This window comes from Lissotriton vulgaris, chromosome 7 (genome assembly GCF_964263255.1).
Source record: "Lissotriton vulgaris chromosome 7, aLisVul1.2, whole genome shotgun sequence".
NCBI lineage: Eukaryota > Metazoa > Chordata > Amphibia > Caudata > Salamandridae > Lissotriton > Lissotriton vulgaris.
Window position 1 is genome coordinate 1,703,606,099 of NC_141695.1, and position 2,592 is coordinate 1,703,608,690.

Consider the following 2,592-nt stretch of genomic DNA (forward strand, 5'->3'; position numbering starts at 1 on the left):
AGGAGGATGCAGATTATCTAGAATGCTGCAACCAGAGTTCTGCTGAGCATTCCAAGATCACAGCCTGCACCCTCGTCCTTGGTTAGCTCCCAATGGCTACCAGTAAAAAAAGGATACAATTTATGACGAATATAGCATGCTACAACGCATGCAAATACATCGCGTTCCGTAACAACGCGGTAGTTACAACGACCGCAGTTGTTACAACAACTGCGTTGTTACAACGCAATGCCATTACTACGCAACTCAACTAAGAACCAACAGCAACTTGCTAAGTTTCAGAAGGCAGCTAAAGACCCATCTGTTCGCATAAGCAGCGTGAATATGACTCGTTATTACGCGAGTCATTACATCGATTGGCATTACAACGCGGTTGTTACAACGACCGCGTGGTTACCACGCAATACCATTACTAGGCAAGTCATTACATCGACTTGCAGTAGATGGCGCGCTGACATTAGAAATGTATAATTTGCTATTCCAACTCCAGCCTACGCAACAGTTGTGAAGATGTTGGAATAGTAAACTATGCGATTTCTAATGTTAGAGCGTCATCTACTGCAAGTCGATGTAATGGCTTGCGTAGTAATGGCATCATGGTGTAATCACCATGGTGTAAAGGTCATTTTCCAAGCAGCGTATGTTTCCTCCTGTTAGCGCTGAGAAGCCCGTTCTGGGTAGCCGTGTGCTCTAGGAGAACCGTTAACATAACATGTCACATGTTGTCAGGATCCTTTTATCCTGTTATTGAATGGTGTTACCTGAAGTTCTGTTTGATGTTGCCTCCCATTTGGAATGTGCGCCCTATAGTAATGTTCTTTCACAAACCTCCCTAATGTTATTTGAAACCAGATCCAGTCCTGTTTTCTGTCCATTTTTTACTTCCCAACTACGGATGCACTCTGGGTTTTGTATGCCATCCCTCTGGCATAGGAGATCTTCACGCAATCTAATTATACTTTGGAACATGTGCTATCCCATCATATATGTCCCTGTGGTCCTTTGTGCTCTTTCCTGCCGTCATGCGGCAAGAAACATTGTAAAATGGCTCTCCTCCAATGAATCAGCAGCAAGCAAATGACACAGACAAGAAAGCCAACCAATCAATAGGAAGATAAGAGCTGAATGTAGGCTAGACCTAAAAATTGCATTCAGGCCATTCCTTGTCACTTGGGGTTGAAGATAACAGATCTGATCGTATTTTTCTTTTAATATATTTTTTAATGGCTTTGAAAGTAGGAGTATTTTCTTTCAGGGTAATTAATTTTATTTATTTTTTGTTTTATTTATAAAGTTTTATATAGCGCTAGCTAGACCCGTGGGTATCAGAGCGCTTTACAGACACAAAGTAAAAGAAAATTGCATAACATCGCAGGACATGAGGATGCATAAAGATATGATTTGGAAAACTTGTTTGACTTGAAATTATTTAAACTAATAAAATTGAATACTCTAATTGTTTCACCAATAAGAAGGTAAAAAAATGTGTATTTTCTATACTAGAGTTGGATTAACTTAAGTAGGTGTTTTACAGCTGACCATATTAGCTGAATTCGCAAGCCAGTACAATTGTTAAATGCTTTTCTCAATGGTGTGCAAGCGACAGGGTGAGTTTCACAACAAATGTGTATTCTTTTACAGAAATACAGAACTGTTACACTAAGATTTAATGTTTAAATATTTCCCATTCACAACCTCCATGCTATAGAGCTGTACATGAATAAACTTCACCTGTACAACGTGCCCTCAGAACCATTTGATTGGCTACAGCAGGGGGCTCCAAAACAAAGAGAGACTCTTTACCCCTGTGAAACAGAGAACTACATTTCGGTTTTAACCGACGCCTCTACACAATGTATACATTCATGCAAAATAGGAGAGGGCGGGGGCATGACGTACAGACTGGTTGACATCTTTAATTTGCTAATACGAACATGTTCACTGGGAGTTGGAGAGAAAAGGATTTTGTTGGAAGAAAACAGCGCCACACTCAGGAAAATACTTTCACTGCAAGTTCATTCCTGAAAGGCGCTTTGGAATTGTCATTACATGGCAGAACACCAAAGACAAAATTATAGCACCTACATGCTCTTTAAAATATCCCCAGTGGAAGACACTGGGAAAGTAGGAAAATACAAAGTTGTGCCCGGGCAACAGGGGCTACTGACCAATGAGGATGCGATGTTGGGGATCTTGTTTGCCCTCTACGCCAGCAGCTTGTGTAGCCCGGAAATATCTGCCTGAGGATCGGGCCCTTGAGGCTTGCAGGGCCATAGGAAATCAACAATACAAAAGCTCACTCAAACTTTGGGTGGATTGGGCATGGTGTTAACCTCAAAGTCTATGAGGCAATGTGCTCCTGGAGACAAGTTTCGAAACAGCATTTGAAAAAATAAAGTCAATAAAAAAAAGACTGACTCATAAAGGGAGATTAAGATTAGAATTTACAAAATGTAAAGGCACAATACAGAAATGATAGAATGGCGGTGCAGCAGTAAATGGCAGAATCAGGAAAATGCTAAGTCTCAATTGTGCAGCAAAATCATTAAGAAATCCGATAGTATTCCTAGAGGCCCGGAAGAGGACTCAACG